The sequence below is a fragment of the Myodes glareolus genome, chromosome 7 (assembly GCF_982192425.1).
Source record: "Myodes glareolus chromosome 7, mMyoGla1.1, whole genome shotgun sequence".
Taxonomy (NCBI): domain Eukaryota; kingdom Metazoa; phylum Chordata; class Mammalia; order Rodentia; family Cricetidae; genus Myodes; species Myodes glareolus.
In genome coordinates, this window is record NC_142032.1 from 27812422 (window position 1) to 27834686 (window position 22265).

The 22265-nt window shown below is 41.2% G+C and overlaps 1 protein-coding gene, 1 long non-coding RNA gene and 1 pseudogene across 3 annotated transcripts in view; 1 reads left to right on the forward strand and 2 right to left on the reverse strand.

Moving 5' to 3' along the window:
* LOC148121332 (uncharacterized) overlaps nucleotides 1–22265 on the reverse strand; it is a 138275-nt gene that overhangs the window by 43215 nt on the left and 72795 nt on the right. The gene's annotated exons all lie outside the window — the stretch shown is intronic.
* The window catches only part of LOC125403496 (antiviral innate immune response effector IFIT1-like), a 70055-nt gene that overhangs the window by 15672 nt on the left and 32118 nt on the right, over nucleotides 1–22265 (forward strand). The gene's annotated exons all lie outside the window — the stretch shown is intronic.
* LOC148121335 (antiviral innate immune response effector IFIT1-like) lies at nucleotides 1528–7115 on the reverse strand (annotated as a pseudogene). The gene is made up of 2 exons (XR_015738360.1): nucleotides 6959–7115; nucleotides 1528–4202 (listed from the first exon to the last, which is right to left on the reverse strand). The product of XR_015738360.1 is annotated as an antiviral innate immune response effector IFIT1-like (transcript).

Sequence of the window (22265 nt, forward strand, 5' to 3'; positions counted from 1 at the left end):
GGGCCTGAGCCCTTTTGAGCTGCTTTATGGCGGGCCCTTTCTCCTTAACCATCACCTCCCAGTCCAAACTCCTCCACTGGCAGGGTATGTCCCCTACCTTTCCTTTCTGAGGTTCCTTCTTTGTTCACACATTGACAGTTGTCTCCCTTCCCCCACACCAGTGGACCCTAATGCCCCTAAACCTGCCCCACTCTCCCCAGGGGACACAGTACTCCTCAGACAACTAACTCCTAGGTCTTTTGAACCTCGATGGACAAGACCTCTCACGGTAATCCTCACCCCTCCCTTGGCTGCTAAGCTCATGGGAAACACATGCTGGTACCATCTCTCCAGACTCAAGCGCACACCTACCTACTCAGGACACTGGTGTGTCCAGCAGTTAGGACCTTCCACCCTCCGGTTTTTCAAGATACCACAATGAAGAGCCTCCCTGCTCCTCATCCTGGCACACTGATCTTTGGTGATATAAACAATACAGGTAATAACAATATATTTTTTTGTAGACACCTGCCTTTTTATCTCCCCCAAGAAACAGATGCCAGGCGTCTCCGGGATGACAGTAAACTGAATGCCTTTCCAGCCACACCTCTTGCTGAGCGTGCACCCACCAACTCCCAGCTTTTACCTCCCTCACGTTGCTGCATGCCTGCAGAATGTATCCAGACTTGAGTCAATGCCCCTTTTTACAAAGAGAGCCTAAAAGTTGGTCATAAATATCACCTCAGCTTCCTGTTACTCTTTATACAAACAGTCAGGAATGCAAATCCCGGGCTCTGGTCTCCATCTTTGGAGGCCCTGCCCCTGTGCTCTTCCCTGCAATGTTTAAAATCATAACACGGGGTAAAGAAAAGACCTGGAAAGGCACCTGGTACCTTCTGGGTAGACTTTGCAGGAGGCAATGTCTCGTGAAAAGCTCTTGTTCTCTGTACAGCTTTTCTAGCTGTGGTCTTTCGGTGTCTAGAGATTAAAGGTGCATTTGTCCTACTTTCTCATAACCTGTCTCACAACGTGTGCATTATGTCTGTGCCTCTGTATTAGTTACTTGGCTTGGTCCACTCTTCAGCAATAGAGATTTACCTCCCACCTTCATGGGGCAATCAAGAGCAGCAGAGTAGTGCTATCATGTTCTGGGATTCTCTTAGACAACTCTAACCAAAAACTCAAAGGGGGTTTCTCATGTATGGTATTGGGATTTTGTTTGTCTCTGGCTTTTGGTGAGGGGAGGGAATATTATTAGCCCAAATGGAAAATTTTTATTTAAACTATGTATGTATGTATACATTGACTTACAGGTACTATAGGCATTTTATTAGATAGATGATAATATGATCCTTTATGAATTTTTCAGACATTCTTCTTATATTTTACCCCCTTCCTACCCTATATTCTTTAAGATTCAGTAGAGTCTATATTCAAGGCTTCTTTATCTTGGCCCTGTTAAGCCTATGTAGGTTATTTCTCCTGTGTTCTGATTTCATACAAACATAGAATATGGGTCTTAATGTCACAAACAAAATACACTCAAAATTCTGTGATATTAGCAGATTTATTGAATGTTATAGGGTTATAAAAACAAAGATAATATCACACAACTCTCAGTAATTTAAGCAGTGTCATGTAGCTATTTATGCCAATTTTAGTTTGCCTATTCCAAATAGATTTACTATTTACAGACACCTTACTCTGTCATGCCCAAACACTTTGAAAGTTTTCTTAGCTGTATGCAAATGCCAAGTATTTAGACCTCATACATCTACCACTGATGCATGATTAAATGAAAGCTTAGGGTCAGAAATTGGGGTTCAACCTGAAGATCTGAAAAGCAAAACAACGAGTCGCTGGCTTTTACCTCGGCCTCAGTCTGAAATGACGATTTTTGCTTCCAGGAATCTCAGAAGGAGACTGTGTGTTAGAGCTGTCTCTCTCCATCTTATATTCCTCTCTAGGGCTGGGATCAAAGGCAAGTCACACTGGGATTAAAGGCATGCACTACTCAATTTCTATGGCAACTAGTGGGGCTACTGGGATTGAATTCTGTGTCCTTATGGCTACTGAGATCAAAGGTGTGTGCAGCCATAATCTAGTCTGTAAGGCTAATCACTGGGATTGCTTTACTCTCAGATCTTCAGGCCGTCTTTATTTATCAAAATATAATTAAAATCCACTACACACCACAATTGTATGTGATATAAATTTGATATAGAAAGTTGTGTTGATTATAAATTTGAGCTCATTGACCAGCACGTTATGGCTATCATGGGACCTATAAGAACAGAACTATGGACTGGGTGGAACACTGTAGGGGAATCCCGAATTCCTCTTTTTATAATGCTCATCCTTGTTCATTTAATTTGCTCTCACATATTGCTGAATATCCGAGATTCGTCAAGCATGAAAAATAAGCCTGCTTTGGTGAAGTGTCCTTTGATCAGGGTACTCGAAGGCTGAGGGTGTAGGTCATGGACTCAAAGGCGCACTCATAGCGAAAGTGGTTCTTGTTGGTCCAGCCGCTCACAGGTGTCTAGAAGAGCAGGAATCAGCCATGGTCGGGGAGTGCAGCCAAGTGTGATAGGAGGATGGAAGCGCCTATCACAGACATGGCTCCAAGAAGAAAACAAACCCTACCAACTAAATAAACAAAACCAAACAAACAAAAAAAAAGAAAGGCAGGATACAGAGAAGTAAACATCTCTAACTCGCTTCATCTGGTTCCGCGCATTTAAGGCAACAGCTACACACACACACACACACACACACACAGGAGAATAATGAGCCGTGAGAATGCTTAATGTTACTTGGTGAGCTGTGCTTCAAAACTCAGGGTTCAATGTTTCTGTGAGTCTCAGGGCCTTCTCGTAGCATTCCAGAGCCTTGCTTGTGTCCCCACTGAGTCTGTATACAAACCCAAGGAGGCCGAAGCCTTCCACAACACGAAAATTCCTGCGAATGCGTCTTTCAGCCAGCTGCTTCAAAGCCTTGAGAAGCTTGTCTTTGGCGTAGGAAGAAGTTACTTCTATTTTCAAACCCTTTATGAAATGCGTGATTGCTGTCTCTTCTGATCTCTTCTGATACAGTTGGAAACGACCATAGCGGTAATGAATGTCCTGCTGTATGGTCGCATCAGTGCCCCTCATGCTCAGCACTTTCTGAAAATTCTCCTCTGCCTCTTCTAATTGGCCAATTTCTATGTACATTTCAGCCAGATGAAGGTAAGCTGTCTCATATGTGGGTTTCAGTTCTAAAGTCTTTTGAAAGTGATCCATAGCCAAATGGATCGATTGGTCTGCTCTTTCTCTATCCTGACCTCTAGGTTGCATGTTTGTAGCATTTTTTATTTGGATCAGTTGTTTCTTATAGCAACGTCCAGTCTGGTAATGCAAGAAGGCTGAGAAAGGTTTTGCCTGCAAGGCTATATCAAGGAAGTGGAGCGCTTCCTCCACAAAACCTTCCAATTGGTAAAATTTGGCCAAATATCCAAAGACATAGGTCTGGGAGGATATGTTGTCCCGAGCTTCTTCAACATACATTATTGCTTCATCTGATTTTCCCAAGTTCTGCAGCTTTAGGGCAAGGAGAACTTTAAGTATGGATCTTTCGGATTTAACCTTACAGCCTTCCTTAGGGGTTCCAGAGAAATACTACTGTCATTGAAATTCTGGCGATAGGCAGCGACAGCAAAGCCAGTGCTGTATTCAGGGTTTTCAGGCTCAGCTTCCAGAGCTTTTGCAAAGCAGGCCATGGCTCGTCTATAATTCTGTTTTCCACACTTCAGCAAGGCCCAGCCTTCTTCACAGTGCATCTCGGCACACTCCATGCTGTAGCGGAAGGGACTTGCAAATTCCTTGCAAGTATTCTCCACCTTGTCCAGGTAGGTCTGGGCTTCTGCCAAGCTGCCCATGTGGTAATGCACCCAGGCACAGTTGCCCCAGGTCACCAGGCTTCTTTTGCCCAATGGCTCTTCCTGGATCAAGGCTTCTGCTTCATTCAGGCTCTGCAGGGCTTCCTCATGCTGACCTTTCAGGTGTCTCACGTAGGCCAGGAGGTTGAGCATCCTCAAGCTGTGGTTGGGGTCAGGTAAATCTTTATCAATGATTCTCCTTTCCAAATCAGGCATGTCCGCATCTTCTATAATCAACATCCAAGTAAAGTGACAGCCCAGCTCATGCAGGCTGTTGTGGATGAGAGTTCTATGAGGTTCTTCACTGTAAAAACAGAGCCCAGTTACTGATATTTTTTTGCACACTTTGTAGACTGGAAATCAAGCCAGTTGTGTAAGTTGCCAAACACCTTCTCTCCTGACATCCCTACTGCCAGTTTTTATTCCTTCTTTGTGTTTATTTCTCTTATCATAGGTAGTAATTTTACATAACAATTTGAAAAATGCAATTCATTTAATGGTACTAGTATTTGATTACAAAATGTCTGAAGTTCAATCCAAATAATAATATCATTACTATCAGTAGGAGTTAACTCCTGTTTTGGTTAGTTTTATGCCATCTTGACTCAAAAACTAGAGTCATTAATGAAGTGGGGTTCTCAATTGAGAAAATGCTCCCGTTAAGATTGACCAGTAGGCTAGCCCATGAAGCATCTTCTTAGTAGTTGTTTGATGTGGGAGGGACCAGCCTATTATGGGTGGTGCCATCTTTGGGCAGATTGTTTCGAGTTGTATAAGCAATCGACTGAGCAAGCCATGGGGGGCAAACCTGTAAGCAGCATTCCTCCATGGCTTCTGCTTCAGTTCCTGCAAACAAGTTCCTTTCTGGATTTCCCTCTCTGACTTCCCCTCATGATGAATTACAGCTGTAAAACGAAATAAACACTTCCCCCACCAAGTTGACTTTTTGCCATAGTCTTTATCGCAGCAGTAGAAACCCTGACTGAGGTGGCTATGATACCTAAGGCTCAGAGAATGTAAGGAAAGGGTGAGCGGAACTTCCAGTTTTGACAAGGATGCTCTACTCATACAGTCTCAACAATGCGCTTGCATAAACATGGCTTGCATAATGATTGCATCAGTTGACTTGACTTTAGAGTTGGGAAAAGCTTCACAAGACCCCGGTCCCAAACAAGATCTGCACTATATCAAGAGAGTCATCATTCTAACCAAGAGTAGGAGTGGGGTTTATGAATCGGAGTGTCGGGGTCCGGTGCCAGCCCAGACCTTACATTATTTATCCCGACCAGAGGGGAGATGTGGGATTAAAGACAACTCACGTGGCTTTATTGAAAGGGAGTTTTTCAGTGATCCCTCATGAAATCTTGAGTTCACATTCTGAAAATTCCTCTGCATTTATTCTCTAAAGAGCCTTATATACCAAAACATAAACTGAGGGGAAAATTTAGTAGCATTCTATTTCCTAGGTAACCAGGTGAATCTACCTATGCCTGCTCTGTCACATCTTTCCGCTCTGTATGACAGCTTTGTCACGTATAGGGAACTAACATCTCTTTTCAGGAATCTTCCAAACTACAAAGAAGAAGCAAAACAACAGCCTGACCCTTTGTTAGGGATGGCGACAGGCTAGGTGATCACCTCCTGGGCAGCAGGTACAAACTGTGGCCCGAGATTCTGGTCACCATACCACGTAGAAATATGGGCCTACATTGGAGCATCCCAGGCTGAAGATCCGAATTTCCAGGCCTTGAGTCTAGTGTCCCAGATGTAGCACTGGATGCCTCAGACATTCAGATGGCCGAGCCTACTCCAGAGTTTCTGAGTGAGCAGTTCTGAGGTGTCATTTGAGTGAGCAGTTCTGGGGTGTCACAGTTCTGGGGTGTCATCTGGGAACTTGTGTTTCCAGTAAGAACCCAGTTGACACTGACACCGAAGCCACACAAGCTGAATTTCAGCATAGCGAATATAGTGGAAATGTATTTTAGAGTAATGTCATTTTCATATTTTATTGTAATTATCAAATGCTGGAAGTAGAGAGATGGCTCAGTAATTAATAACACTTACTGCTCTCGTTGAAGACCTGGCTCACTTCCCAGCACCTACATCGGGTGGCCTGTAACTCAGTTCTAGGGACTCTGATGCCTTCTGGCCTCGCTGGGCACCTGCAGGCAGGTGATACACACAAACTCATGCAGGCAAACACACATACATATAAATTAAAAATATCTATCTATCTATCTATCTATCTATCTATGTATCTATCTCTCTATATACCTTTAAAATTAGGTTCTCCTTTCCACTAGGATTTAATCTGATTATCAAATTACAACCCGCTTCCTCTCCTTCCCCAATGCTCTGCCGTCAGCATTCTATCTGTCTGCTTGCCAGTCTTCACGCAGGCCCGGGCCTCTGTTCTTTCATGAGCAGTCTATAAGTGTCCCCTTGGGAGATTGCCACTGAGGTTAAAAAAAGATCCACAGAGTGGTATCTCCTTTGGAATAAAAGGGCTTTCTTATTTATTTCCTCAAGAGCAATGTTGCCTTTTCCAAGCAGACTGCTACAGGTAAGAAACTCACCTCACCTTTCTGGAACACTGCCCTCCGTTCTTTATCTCCCACGTGGACTTCTTTATCTACATCTCTTTGACATTTTCACTTTCTTGTGGCTTCAGTGGCTTGGTTGTACCACTCAGAAACTAGGGTGCCAGGAAAGGTCAAGGGCTTGATCCTCCCTTGTGAGATCCCAGCAAGCTGGCCTTTAAGTTGGTGGTGGTTGAATTCTCCACCAAGGCTCTCAATAAGCCCGTCCTGAGAGCTATCGCTAAGGACCATTCTAGATCTACTGACTCTTTCCCTCTGAGCCCCCAGAGGCCTGTGGTTATCACGCTATCACTGCTGTTTCCTCCTACCCATACCTTCTCCAGGGGCCAGACTGAGACCTCTCAGCACCACGACGGCTCTGTTAGGAGGAAGCATGCTAGGAACCAGTCATCGGAGGCTCTATATTTTAGAATGTTAATATGTACAGAAATAGGTTGAGCAGAGCACAGAAAGTCTTTACCTCATGTTGCTTGGAGACAGCTCCATAGTACTGGGATTCGGGCCAAGAGTCTCTTCCAAATTCAATGAGGTTCTAAGGGTTCTCAGATAAGCGAGGTATTTATATATAGGAGGATTACTAGGCAGTTCTTCACACCCCTCATGACCTAAACGAAACTGGCAAGGTAATAGCTTATGGAAAAGGAAACTTAAAGAGGGCTGTTTCTCTTTTGATAATAAAAATATGCTTGATTTAGGAAGTCAACAAGATTTTTGTTAGAAGCCATGTTTGTGTTGGGTTCCATGTAGACTTTGTGTCAGAACATAACTGATGTTTTACATCCAGTGTTGGAGCAAAAAGAGTAGAGACAAGGATGAATATTTTCATGTAACACATCAGACCATTCTGTTACTACCACATACCCCCAAAGGGGCATTTTAGGGTGCATGTTTTGTGCATAACAGAAAACTGGAGAGAGCATTTGTGGCAGAATGGGATTACAGATGGTTGATTTCTCTGTGTTTTCTTTTTTTGAGATATTTGTCCTGAAAACAACAAAGTCCAAGCCATTTATATCCTCCTGTGAAATTCCTACCCCTGCCCACTTAGAATACAATGACCTTATCAGCAGCCCAAACGACCTGTTTGAATTGGCCAGGGGAGCAGGAGCTCAGTAAGTAACAAGGTGTAAAATCAGCAGACTGTGATGGGCAACTGGAGTCTAGAGGATCCAGGAAAGTGGGGATATTAGTGTCTAATTCCAGATCCACATAGTTCTTTTGAGTTAGACTCATAGTTGTTAAGCTGTTTCACTGGGTCCCGTGGGAGTCAAAGCTATGTTTTATGTTTTAATTACTATGCCGTAGAGATCCATGAACCAAAAACACTTCTGATTTACAAGCCTCTTGTTCAAGGACACATAGCTCCTGAAATGCTGGAGGCTCTTGCTTGTGGGATATACCCAGCTACATGTTTTCACTCTCCTAAACAAGTTCCCATGATCCATCTGCACCAGATGTGCTTGACACGTGTGGGTGGAAGCTTCATAGACAGGAAATATGTCAGGATACACTCTTACCCATGACAGGATGCAGGCTGGAGGTACATTAGTGTACATACTTGCCCCTGACGTGATGCAGGCTGGAGGTACATCAGTGTACACGTTTGCCCCTGACGTGATGCAGGCTGGAGGTACATGAGTATACACCCTTGCCCCTGATTGAAGCTGATGGAAATTGCAAAGAATTGTGGGCTTTCCTTCTTAAGACTCTCCAAACATGACTTGGGACCATTTCCCGGGAATCTGGGTATGTACCTGGCCAAAACCCATCCACTTGGCCAGTATTTAATTAAGGCTTACTTCAAATTCGGCTTTAAACTGTGGTTGAGGTCTCATTCTCCATCAGTGGAATTAACAGTCCCCTGCTATGACATCCCAAAAACCCGCACATAGTGTCCATCAAAGGCAACATCAACATTTTCTGAGACTAAGGCTGGTATAATTATCCATCCAACTAGCAGGGGAAGAGAAAACGTTGAAAAGCTGTGGTTCTGAAGCTCCCTTGGAAGGTGTTTCCTATCTGGCTTTTGGAGGCAGCAGCGTAGTCAGATAAACAAAGGGGTAAGCAAGGACCGAGAGCAGCTTCCGACTGTGCATTACAAGATAAGGTTATTGACATCACTCTAGTCCACAGTAAACTGCTGTACATAGATGCACAGACCCTGAGTTGCCCTGAGCCTTCAACTAGACTGTGTTCTCCAGACTCTCTACTGGTGAATAAGGTATGGTCATGTACCCGAGTTTGGATCCACTCGAGACATCTTTTCCTGAGGACTTTCTCTTTCTTCCCCAGCCTTCACATAACGTGGGATATTAATATGTTTTTCTCTCCTTTTCCTGTATACACACCTGATTGTACTGAGCAGAGGCAAAGGCTGCCTGGAGACACTGTGCCTAGGGTCATTACTGAACTTTGCTGCTAACTGAATACAAAATCTTGGCTTCTTTGATTTGACATTTCCAAGCCAGAGTTACTCACTTGTTAATCCAAATAATAATAAAACTTCCCTTCTGGGGCTATGGGGAGATTGAGTGGGGAACAGTGACAGTTGATTAAGAACCTCAAGTAATTGTGAGCATTGTTTTTAAAGCAGGACCAATCTCCCCTTCAGTCCAATCCTTGCTAAGCATCAGCTAGAAGCCTTCCTCACGGCAATTGCCCCCATCAGACATTGAGAGAATTGCCCCCCATCAGACATTGAGAGAATTGCCCCAGGTAGCATCCCTGTGCAGATAATAAACCAGTTCTGAGCTTTAAACCGAGGTAGTGTAGATATTTCCACTTTCTGGCTCAAGTTTAAAAGCCCCGGAGACAGTCAAACACAGTATTTATAATGCTCTGCAGTGCTGGTACTCGGCTGATCCCAATAGTGGCAGAGCCAGGGTGACAAGAGATTTTTGAAAGGGAGACTACTTTCTTCCAGCTTTCTTCTTCTGGCTCTTTATTTAAAAGGATCCATCTAAAAAGACAATTTCAAGGTAATTTCTTCAAACTAGCCTTTGTCCAGCTTGAGAAAGAAGAAATAGAAACAGGAGCAAGGACTGACATGAACACTATGAAGGTGGCTTACACGGAGCTTTTTGTGCACAAAATGATTGCTTAGTAACTGCTAGGGAAACAGAACAAGTGCATCATGTGGTTAGCATGAATTTGGCAATGGTCCTGGTCCTGTGAGACTCTGGGTCAGCAGATTAGGTCTTCAGAATCTTTCCCACACCATATAGAAATATGGGCCTACAGGTTGAGGCAGGCCAGGATCCAGAAAAGAGACTTAAAAGCAGTGACTCAGCTCTTACAGTAAATGGAAAACTGATGTTTAGCATTACAGCATAATGGGTTCTCTTAATCGAGTAGGCATGTTCCTCATTTCCTCCTTGACTTATGTTTTCCTGTCAAATCTTTGGTGGTGGTGGGGGGTGTCTTTGCTGGTAGCCATGTCAGAAGAGCAAAAGATGACAACTGAACTTCAAAGTGTCAATCCACCAGGAGGAAACTCTCTGATAGGTCAATCTCTGACAGGTAAGACCCGAAGACCACCGACCCTGGAACGTCTTTGGCTTCTGCTGTGTCCTCACATAATTGCTGTGCTGTCATGGTATCTGGCATGGTGTGATTGTGTGTGGGGGCCTTCCCACTGCCTGTAATGCAGTGTGTTTCTCTCAGGGAAACATCTCATTCTACTGGGCATTATTATTATGAAGACGATTTCTTCCTAAGCTATACTATCTACATGATAATAATAATGTCAGTTTAGATACAGTTTTCATGGTTAAAAATATAAGCAAGGAAGTGTCACTGTTACAACATGTAAGTTTCTATTGAGGAGCCATATAGACTGTGGCTTAATGATTAAGAAAAGGTTAATGATTAAGAAAAATTTTTAATTTTTGAGCACCAGTAGTCCAATGAGCTTAGTTTCTTTTAAGCTCAATATTGGGATATGTGGTCATGGGTTTCAGAGTGCTTCACAGCTGAAACAGAACATTGAAAAGTACTTAAAATTAGACTAAGATATTTTTGTCAAATAGCTTTGAGATGAAAAACCCATGAAGATAATGTAAAGTTTTAGAAAGGCATCTGAGATTTTCTTAGGTGACAAGTGCATGGAGTGATGCAAGGCAGTTGGCACGTTTTGTCCCAGAGCCTTTGGCATGCAGATTCTTCTGCCAGGTTAGATCCACCATCTGTTGTGGCTCTCCTAAGCCCCCAAGTCAAAATATGCTGTAGAAGGTCCTTCTGTCTATGTGTTGCTTTCATTGGTTAATAAAGGAACTGCTTTGGGCCTATAGCAGAGCCATAGGAAAACAAAGCTGGGTGGGGAAAACTAAACAGAATGCTGGGAAGAAGAGGCAGGAAGAGAAGCCATGGATCCTTCACCTGAGACAGATGCCAGTTAGAATCTTTCTGGTAAGCCACAGTCACATGGTGATACACAGATTAATAGAGATGGGTTAAATTAAGATGTAAGACTTAGCCAGTAATAAGTTAGAGCTAATGGGCCAAGCAGTATTTTAATGAACATGGTTTCTGTGTGATTATTTCGATTCTGGGCAGCTGGGACAAAAAAGCGGCCATCCTGTTACAAGAATATGACTTGATATCTACTGAACTGATTCAGGAAGATCTTTATCAAAGCACAGTTGGGGCTCAGGGACAACAGATAGTTCCAGAAAAGTCTGGGGTTTGGATTCTTGGGGATCATCCTCTTTAGCAACTTAATTTGTCTGGTTGTTACCCTGAGTTTGGGGGCTTTGTATTTTGGTGTCCTGGCCAGTGAATGATAGGCAATTCACTTGGCACCACATGGCCTCTAGCAACTGGACAATTTTATACTTATTTTTAAAAATCTTTACCTTTGAGGTGACTAAGTCCCTCTGTTTATATATCTGCCTATGAGCATGGAGCATGGCAAAAGCATATTGGCTGTCTGTGTCAATGTTCACTGTTTTCCTTTAGTCTTTTTTTTTCTGGTTTTTTGAGACAGGGTTTCTCTGTAGCTTTGGGGCCTGTCCTAAAACTAACTCTTGTAGACCAGGCTGACCTGGAACTCACAGAGATCCACCTGCCTCTGCCTCCCAAGTGCTAGGATTAAAGGCTTGGACCACCACTGCCTGGCCCTTTAGTCCATCTTAAAGTCTGTTTTAGGACAATTATGTCTGTTCTCTGGACCTTTCTGCCTTTGACCAATTCTGCCTCCACATACCTGGTTAATTCTTGAATGAAATTTCTGCCAATCATGTAGAAATGTGCATCTCTGATGGTTAGGGGGTATCTGTCAGGTCTGGTTGCCCACCTTGGATGGACATCCAGCATCTCCAGGCATTCATGTTTGGACTCTTCAGGGTTATTGTCAGGCATTAATGACCAAGGATTAATCAAAAGTCAGTCTGTGCTTATCTCAAAGAAGGCCTCAATACTGAGTCAAATGGCATTAGACATGCACTGGTTGGAGGTATCTCTCAGCTGGGCTTCCACAGCATGGAAATGTGACCATTAGAGCCCATCCCAAAGAGAGCTTGTCAGTTTCTTTTTACAAGAATGGCGGTGGCTACGATGGCTCTTAAACAAGAGGGCTGTCTGAGGGTTTCTCTTGCTGCAATGAAACACCATGATCAAAAGCAAGTTGGGGAGGAAAGAGTTTATTTGGCTTACACTTCAGCATTGCTGTTTACCATTGAAAGAAGTTAGGACAGGAACTCAAATAGGACAGATTCCCAGAGAAGGAGCTGATGTAGAAGCCATGGAGGCAGTTATTTATTGACTTGCTTCCCATTATTGCTCAACCCAACGTCTTATAAAACCTAGGACCAGCATTCCCGGGATGGCACCACTCACAATGGGTTGGGCCCTCCTTCACTGATCACTAAATGAGAAAAATGACTTAGAGCTGAATCTCAAGGAGACATTTCCTTAGCTGATTTCCTCTGATGCCTCCAGCTTGTATCAAGTTGACACACAAAACCAGCCAGTACAACTGACTCCTTGTCAACTTCTGTTAAGCCACAACACTTCCTCTCTTATTCATTCTCAAGATCTTAAAAACATTAAAAGTTCCACAATCTTTACAAATTCAAACACATTAAAATATCAGTTCCTTTAAAATAGCCAATTTCCTTGCAAATACAGTTTTTTAAAAGTCAAGTCTCTCAACTGTGGGCTCCAGTAAAATACTTTCTTACATAAAGAGGGAAATATCAGGGCACAGGCACAATCAAGTCAAAGCAGAACAAAATTTCAACCATCCAATTATCTGGGATCCACTCACAATTTTCTGGATTCTTGCAAAGGGCTTAGGTCACTTTTCTCCCTCTGCCCTCTGCAGCGCACACAGCTGGTCTTCTAGGCTCTGGCTGGCTCCACTCCACAGCTGCTCTCTTCCTGGTGGCCATCCTGTGGTACCAGAATTTTCAAAATGTTGGGGTCATTTTCTACAACTGGGTTCTTCTTTCACAAATAGCCTCTCATACTATTTTCAAAGTGGCAAGTCTCAACTTCTTTGCATGACCCCTTCAGTCCTGCACCTTCAACTGCCACTGAGGCTGCACCTTCACCAAATGGCCTTTCTTGGCCTCTCATAGTACCAAACCTCAGCTGCTCTCCATGACCCCTTCATGCCTTCAAAACCTGTCTATAAAGACTGTATCATTTCTCAAATTTCCTATTCTTGACTGTGTTATCAAACCACTTCTTTAAGGATATAAAAATGAAGAACAAAATTAATCACCACTGTGGCCAAAGAAATATATGTACCAGGTAGGTAATATAACTCTTGCAGAAATGCATCTGTAGTAGAAACAAAAAGGTTGTTAAATTTTAGATGGTGATGTTGTCTGCAGTTATTTTGTGGTTGGTTTACAATTTTCAAATTTATTTATTTATTTATTTATTTATTTATTTATTAAAAATTTCCACCTCCGCCTCTCCTCCTCTCCTATCCCTCCCTCTCCAGTCCTAAGAGCAGTCAGGGTTCCCTGCCCAGTGGGAAGTCCAAGGTCCTCACCGCTCCATCCAAGTCTTTGAAGGTGAGCATCCAAACAATACAGGCTTCCACAAAGCCAGTCCATGCAGTAGAATCAAAACCCAGTGTCATTGTCCTTGGCTTCTCAGTCAGCCATCATTGACAGCCACATTCAGAGAGTCCAGTTTGATCTCATGCTCCATCACTCTCAGTCCAGCTGGCCTTGGTGAGCTCCCATTAGATAAGTCCCACCATCTCAGTGAGTGGATGCACCCCTCATGGTCCTGACTTCCTTGCTCATGTTTTCCCTCCTTCTGGTCCTCATTTGGACCTTGGGAGCTCAGTCCAGTGCTCCAATGTGGGTCTCTGTTTCTATCTCCATCCATCGCCAGATGAAGGTTCTATGGTGCTATGCAAAATATTCATCAGTGTGACTATGGGACAAGGCCAGTTCAAGCACCCTATTCTCTGCTGCCCAAGGAACAAGCTGGGGATATCTACTTGGACCTGGGAACCCCTCTAGAGTCAAGTCTCTTGCAAATCCTAAAATGGCTCCCTTAATTAAGATATTTACTTCCCTGCTCCCATATCTACCCTTCCTCCATCCCACCCATCCTATTCCCCTAAGCTCTCTGCAATCTTCCCCTTCTCCCTTCTCTCTACCCATCTCCCCTTACACCCACCCCACCACCCACCCCCATGCACTCAAGACCTCAATATTAATCTGACCATATTGAACCTGATAGAAGAGAAAGTGGGAAGTAGTCTACAAGACATAGGCACAGGAGACCACTTCCTAGGTAGAACCCCAGTAGCACAGACAATAAGAACAACAATGAATATATGGGACCTCCTGAAACTGAGAAACTTCTGTAAAGCAAAGGACACAGTCATTAAGACAAAAAGGCAACCTACTGGTTGGGAGATCTTCACCAACCCCGCATCAGACAAAGGTCTGATCTCCAAAATATATAAAGAACTCAAGAAACTAGACACTAAAACTCTAATTAACCCAATTAAAAAATGGGGTACTGAACTGAACAGAGATTTCTCAACAGATGAACTTCGAATGGCCAGAAGACACTTAAGGTCATGCTCAACCTCCTTAGTGATCAGGGAAATGCAAATCAAAACAACTTTGAGATACCATCTTACACCTGTCAGAATAGCTAAACTCAAAAACACCAATGATAGCCTATGCTGGAGAGGATGTGGAGTGAGGAGAACACTCATCCATTATTGGTGGGAATGCAAACTTATGCAGCCACTGTGGAAATCAGTGTGGCGGTTTCTCAGGAAACTGGGAGTCAACCTCCCTCAGGACCCAGAAATTTCACTCTTGGGATTATACCCAAGAGTTGCCAAATCATACTACAAAAGCATTTGTTCAACTATGTTTATAGCAGCACTATTTGTAATAGCCAGAACCTGGAAACAACCTAGGTGCCCCTCAATAGAAGAATGGTTAAAGAAAGTGTGGAACATATACACTTTAGAGTTTTACTCAGCAGTAAAACAATGACATCTTGAATTTTGCATGCAAATGGTTGGAAATAGAAAACTCTTTACTGAATGAGGTAACCCAGACCCAAAAAGATGAATATGGTATGTACTCACTCATAAATGGGTTCTAGCCATAATTAAAGGACATTGAGCCTGTAATTCGTGATCCTAGAGAAGCTAAATAAGAAGGTAAACCCAAAGAAAATCATATAGTTATCCTCATGGATATTTATTTATTAACTAATCAATCTAATATTTAGCTAACAAATTAACTTACCTCCATTATGGTTTTCAGAAAATTGTTGTAGGTATAATAATTCTTGGCTCTGTTATTAGACCATTTTCTCAGGGATATAATATGAAAAACAAAGCTAAGTCCTATATCAAATGAATGGATGTGTCTGCAAAATCATATAAGCCTTGCCAAATACCATCCATAGTATAAGCAAAAAGGTTATTAAATTCCTGGATGTGATATTTTCTGCAATTATATAACTTTCAAATCTATTTATTTATTTATTAATCAAATAAGGTTACTTCCATTATGAGAGTTCAGTAAATTGTAGGTGTAATAATCTTTATTGGTCAGCAGGTGTCATGGTTGCACCCACGTAGTGGAGAGACATGACCAGTGGTTGCATGACAGTCCTGCTCCATTCTGCATTGGGGTCTTTAAATGCTGACAAATATGCTTTGCTTGACTGTAGTAGGAGGCTGCCTGTTCATTCCCCGGCCACTCAGACTCCTGAAATAACCACACAGAAACTCTATTAATTAAATAACTGCTTGACCAATGACTATAGCATATTCCTAGCAAAGCTCTTACATAATAAATTAATCCATTTGTATTATTTTATATTTTATCATGAGGCTCATGGCCTACTGGCAAGTTTCCAGATGGTGGATACATCTTTCCCCTCTGGCACCTACGTGGCATCTCTAAACTCTGCCTTTCTTCTCCCAAAATTCAGTTTAGTTTTCCCTGCCTAGCTCTACGCTTTTGCCCTATAACAGGGCAAGACAGTTTCTTTATTAACCAATGGTATTCACAACATACAGAGGGGAATCCCACATCACTTGACAAATTAAGAGCAATTAAATCGATGCTGTACACAGAGTTTTTTGTGTCCAGACTCTCTAGGAATCTATAGCTCATGACCCAGGAACCCAAACTGGAAGCTGTGCACGTCACCACATGTCAGAGAAAGCAGTAAGGGGAATGTGTTCATGAGCCTTGGAAATCGCCAAATCACTGTGTGGCAGGCCTACCAAAGGGGTAGCTCTGTTGCAGTAAGGTTTTGGAGACAGAGATACAGAGAGAGAGAGAGAGACAGAAAGACAGAGAGAGAGAGAGAGAGAGAGAGAGAGAGAGAATGCACAAGCTTCACTTCTGCATTCATAGTATAAGACTCTGCACACAAATGGGCTGGTATCTGAAAGGTTGTTGGCTTAAGGAGTTCCCACAGCACTGAAATTTCTCAAAGAAGTCATTTCTCAGCATGAAGAGGTGCTGGTCACTTGACAGTGAACTGAAACCAGCTGCCAGCCTTATCTGCCAGTTCCATTTGCTAAGTTGAACCATGCCAGTACCTGGCATGGCAGTTTAAGATTTGTCTCACATGGTCAGAGAATGCTGCAGTTTCTTAGAAAAGTCAGGTTCAGAAAGATAAAACCTCTAAAAAGGCAAAATATGTTTTAAAATGTGCATAGGTTTAAAAAAGAAAAGAAAATGGTTATAGACATTCATAAAAACAGTTTATAAATAATAAGATAAATATTTTGATAAAGGTATTCAAGAGATTAGGGATACAAGGATCATATCTAAATATAATAAAAGCAATATACAGCAAGCTGACAACTAACATCTAATTTAATGGAGAGAAACTCAAAGCTAGTCCACTAAAATCAGGAACAAGACAAGGCTGTCCACTCTCTCCATATCTCTTCAATATAGTGCTTGAAGTTCTAGCAATAACAATAAGACAGCATAAGGAGATCAAGGGAATTTGAATTGGAAAAGAATAAGATAAATTCTTTAAAGAGAGAATAAAGTAATACAAAAAGGATAAGCCATGTAAAGATAGAAAATACACAGATAGTGTAGATTCTATATGGTGTCTTAATTGACTTTGAATTTTTAGATTACTGATGAACAATGGCAGGTGCTGAGAGACATGGAATTATAAGAGAGGTTGATGAATTAAATCAGTCTAGATACTTTAGGAATGCTTTAACTTTAAAATGGAAGTCAGAAAATGCATTGCTTTGTGGAAGAGGTTATGCTTTTGTTTCCATATAAAATGAATGCTGTGGATTCTTTCAAGACTGAGAGTGATCAGATTTGATCATGGATGAACCCCTGAAAATCGTGGCTACAGACATAAATAAACCTAGAGAATCTGCAAGAGAGGTGACGTGTATTTCACCTGATCAAACTAAAACAGAAAAAAAAAATCATCTTTGGCTGGTTTGCGTACAATGCACAGTTCATACTTGTGTTAATGCAGACAGAGGGATGGAAAAGAATGCATCTTTTAAGCTAAATACAGTGTAATCTTTTTGATTTAGTGGTAACAAGCGGAATAATCTGTAGGCATTTGGAACAGTTGGATAAATAGATTATATCCTTTTGTTCACTCTCCTCACGTCAAACACCTTCTGGGCTATTTCTCATAGTTCAGGTGGCTGGGCTGGCTGAGGTTGCCATTTCTCACTTCACAGGCTCACTGAGAATCAAAAGCACCCTGAGAGGGCCAGTCAGCGTAAGTATAGGCTATTCAGGCTCACAGAAGCTTTGGAGGTGATCCTTGCTGATAGGATAACCATAATCCTCCTTAATGATAGTGGATACAATGTATCAAATGTCTTTACAGCACAAGTGAGAGCGCTGTTAGTTCAGTTGCCCCAATGCTGGGAAACTTCCTTCAGCTAATGGCCTTTGAAAGTCTGGACCAGGTTTGGCATGGCCTTTTGTATCAAAAAGGTGTGAGCACACACCCCTCTCTCCTCTCTTGCCTAGATGCTGGATTCAGTTCCTGTTTCCTATTTGTGAAGAGGACTGTAATCTGTGAGTCCCCCTTAAGTAAAGAACTTTTTATTATATTTACTTCTGAGCTAGTATGGGATTAGTCTACTCACATTCTCCTACATCCCCAACATGGATGCCACCAGCCTGCACTTTCCAGAACTAGTTTCCTGTAACTGCCTCCCACCCACAGCACACTGCGGCACCCTCTTCAGCTTCCTGAGTTTTTTCCCACTGTGATCTCTGTGATGTCATGTTGGCCGGCTGCACGCAACCCATTTGCAGCTTGTGACTGACGGCAAGTTTTGGATTTCTTGATATTCTGGCCACCAAAAAAACCACAAAAAACAAAAAAAACACTCTTTGTATATAGAATTGCTTTAATTGCCATTAATAACTGCTCTTAACATGCCAAGAAAAGCATATTTATCAGTATTTAAGCAGGAACCAAACTGGGACTATTTACGCCACAGCTGGTCACACCCATCTCTCTATGGCTGGTCGCATCTCTCCACCATGTGGCTTCAACTGTGATACCTGCTGGCCAATAAAGATTATTACACCTACCACAATTTACTGAAATTTCCTAACAGAGCTAAGTAAATTAATAAAGTTGAAAGTTATACAACGGCTAAAAGTATTTTCATTCAAGAATTCAATAACTACTTTGCTTTTACTATGGATGGTATTCTGCAAGGCTTATTTGATTTTTGCTTATATATCCATTTATTTGATTTTTGGAAGTAGCTTTGTTTTTTTACATATTATATCCTTATAGCTTTGATAACAGAGCCAAGAATAAGCACTTTTATAGATGATACAGTCTTTACAGAATAGTAATCAACAGCTAGCTGAAAAATTAATATTATTAAAAAGGATAACATTACTTTGACAGACCAAATTCAATCCATGTCAAACGGTGCTTAGAAATTATCTGAAAGAATTCATACTGCTCAATTTAACAATCACAATCTGTTAAAAAGTTATGATAGGTTAACAGATAGGGTATTTCTCCAGGAAGGCAAGCTGCACACCATCCTAATAATGTCCAAGAATGAGACATTGTCTTTACCGGAAAAAATTTTATACTTTGGAATCATATGTACAGAATAAGGACCAGAGGCTAGGTGTCTCAGTCAAAACACTAGAACTATATGCAGGTTAAAAACCTCAGACTTCACAAAAGTTTGTGCTAAAAAGATTTGAAACAGTTGAGGAAATTATCAGCACTGGTGATCAGGGAGAGAAGGTACAAAGACAGGATTTAGTCTCACTAGTACATGTCAGAGTCAGGAATGACTTACCCTGGGTTTTAGTTACATCCCTGTAATCCCCTCTGATGAGTCACTCAGTACTGAACACCCAAAAGGGTTCAAAGAATGTAAATGGCAACCTATAAATAAGAACAATCTAAATGAAATTAAGCAAGCAATAGCATCTTATGTCTCGCATCCACCATTTGCTAGGGAAATGGTGAAAACATGGGCTTCTAGCAATAAGGCTATCCCACACTATTGGCTTCAATTAGTTCCAACAGTTATTTAAGATGAACCCCAGCTACTATGGAAATGCTACTAGTGAGAAGACACAAAAATTTTAGAACAACAAGGAAAAACAAAGGAATTTGAGGCTTCCCAAGATCAAATTTTTGGTGAGGGCTATTAGTCATGGCCACGGGATCAGGTTCAATACAATGAAATCAAAACACCTTGTACCTATGTCATGCAGCAACCTTAAATGTTTAGGACAGGATTCAAGAATAGAAAAAAGAATTGAATCATATATTAGGGTTAAACAAGGTCAGAGAGAATCCTTTAGTGACTTTTACAAAGATTAACTAAGGCTATACAAATAGGAGTAACAGAGCCAGAGGCTAGATGAGTACTTATTGAATCTCTGACTTTTGAAAACATCAACTTAGAATGCAGAAAGGTACTCGGGCCTTTAAAGGTCAGATTAGTACCAACGGATGAATGAATCCTGCATACAATGAATGTTGAGACATTTGATAATCATACTGAGGCTTGGGTAGGAGAAGCAATTTCCAATGGTATGAGACATCAAAAGGCCAAGTGTTTTAATTGTGGTAGAACAGGACATCTGAGAAGGTATTGTAGGCAAGGAATTCCTAGAAATAATATCTTCTCAGGAATGGCAAAATTAGAAGGTCTCAATCTTTTGAACTATGAAGAAGATGTGGCAAAAGCCAATGCTGGACCAATGAATGTAGACCAACAAAAGACAGATAAGGCAACCTGATACCATTTTGTGAAATTCCTTGGGGGAGGTTCTCTTGTAGACTGTCATGTCAAATATAGTCTTTCCCAGTCACTGTGGAGAACATATCTCACCAGAAAAGTTAAAATATCTAGTGTCTTCTGTAAAAAAAAGTAAAAATACTATTCTGGCTGATAAAATAGACATAGAAGATGAATCAAATGCTCTAGTTGGAAATAGGAAATGTATATTTTGGCATATTTCTGTAAATGATCAAAGACCAAAGCTAACAATACTTATAAATAACATTGTAATTGAGGTGTGGATGTGACTTTCATTAATCAAGAATCATGGCATCCAAATTAGCCTCTTTAAGAGGCAGATGTTCAATTTAGAACTCTAGCTTAAGTGAAACAAAGCATGAGATGGATTGAATTCATAGGACAAGAAGGACAGAGAGGAAATCTGAGGCCATATGAGGCTATTATCACAATAAATTTATGGGATTGTAACATATTTCAGCAATGGAATACCCAGATTAACATTTCTGCAGTCCCAAGAATTCCTGATTCTGGGAAGGAAATTATAAGGAACTATAAACAAAGGTCACCAGTCATTCAGTCTGTAGAAGAACACAAAGTAACTAGCAAACATTTAGAGGTACCAACAGCCCCACTTTTACAATAGTTAACTGAGAAACAATATGGTTAAAATATGGCCTTTTACAGCAGAGAAACTGCAGGCTTTAGGACAGATGGTACAGGAGCAACTAGATGCTCACCATATTGAAGAATCAACCAGCTCTTGGAATTCTTCTATATTTGTTGTTAAAAAGAAATCTGGTAAAAAAGAGAATGATGACAGATCTAAGAGCTGCCAACAAGGTAATTCAACCTATGGGCCCTCCACAATCTGGAATTCCTTTGCCTGTCCTATTATCTAAAGGATGGCCTCTCATAGCTATTGATTTAAAAGGTTGTTTCTTCACTATACCTTTACAAGAAAAGGACAGAGAAAAGTATGCCTTCACAGTGCCTACTTATAATAATTCTCACCCTACTAGGAGTTATCAATAGACTGTCCTCCCACAGGGAATGCTTAATAGCCTTTACCTTATGCCAATATTTTGTAAGTCAGCCATTGAAAATAATATATAAACAATTTCCTAAATCTATAATTTACCATTACATGGATAACATTTTTCGATCTGATTCAAACGCAGATTCCTTAGAAAGAATGTTTAAAGAAGTAAAGAAAGTTTTGTCTAAATGGGGATTACAATTGCTCTTGAAAATATACAAAGAGGAGATTCTGTCAATTACCTAGATTATAAAATAGGTTTACAGAAAATTAGAACACAAAAGGCGCAAATCAGGAAAGACCAATTGTGGACTCTTTATGATATCCAAAAATTGTTAGGAGACATTTCCAGACTATGACCAGCTGTTGGGATAACACCTAATATAATAATTCATTTACACCAATTTATAGATGATGACAAAGTCTTAAATAATCCCAGGAAATTAACAGCTAAAGCTGAGAAAGAATTAACTGTGATTGAAGAGAAATTACAGGAGGCATATGTGGGTAAGGAGGATCCAAATCTTAATTGCATTCTAGTTATATTGCCTTCCAGAATTTCCCCTACAGGAATTTTAATGCAGAGGGAAGATATTATCTTAGAATGGATCTTTTTTGCCCCATAAACCATGGAAAAAATGAAAACTTATGTGGAAAAGGTCTCTGAATTAATTATAAAAGGAAAACTGAGACTTTGTCAACTAGAAGAAATTGACCTGGCACAGATTATAATGCCTTTTACTTCTGATGAAATTAAAAAATTGTAGAAAGACAGTGGACCCTGGAGAAGAGCTTGCCCTATCTTTTTTTTTTAAAGAGGGTTTAATAGTACTTATTCCAAAAGTAATAGAATTAACCTTACAAAGAGAACTACTTGGATTCTTCCCTGAATTGTACATGACACACCAATAACTGGAGCCCATAATTCTATACTGATGCAAATAAATCGGGAAAAGCAGGTTACAAATCAGAAGATTTCAGTAA